We start from the raw sequence: 581 nt of genomic DNA on the forward strand, positions 1-581 counted from the left end.
TGAAGTAAAGTGATGTTCACAAACTACTTTATTGTATACGAGAACTAAATATCTGCATCGCACTTCTAGTTCCTGCACATGTCCCATCACGACAACAACGAAAAGAGCTTTGGAATGATTTCAACGAAGTGTAAGTAATGATCTCATATTCCCAGCTAGACTCTTCTCAAGCAGAGTTGAAAAAAGAGTACGAAGCGAAATTCGAAAACGTTCTAAGAACATATGGGAATCAGATGACACGAATTTGCAAAGGAAGAACACATGATCCACCCACGGTCACTGTTTACATGCCGTCCGTACTGTCGGGTCAGAGTGTCTTACGAACATCTCTGGTGCCGGGCAGTAGCGGGAGCGGCAGCTGGAACCCCGGTGGCTTCTCCGGCCACACGCTTCGCCAGGCTGAGAACCGCGCCAACATGTAATTTTCTTCTTCAGCGTAGATCGACGGCGTGAGACCGGCGAGCAGCGACGTAGCTCAAGGGACGGACAAGCACGGCGTGAATGGATAGAGAACTAACCAAGATATTTTATTTCTTTGTAATTTTTATTATTTTTATTTTGTGACTTAATGTTCAATGTAA

Source organism: Penaeus monodon, chromosome 32, assembly GCF_015228065.2.
Source record: "Penaeus monodon isolate SGIC_2016 chromosome 32, NSTDA_Pmon_1, whole genome shotgun sequence".
Classification (NCBI taxonomy): domain Eukaryota; kingdom Metazoa; phylum Arthropoda; class Malacostraca; order Decapoda; family Penaeidae; genus Penaeus; species Penaeus monodon.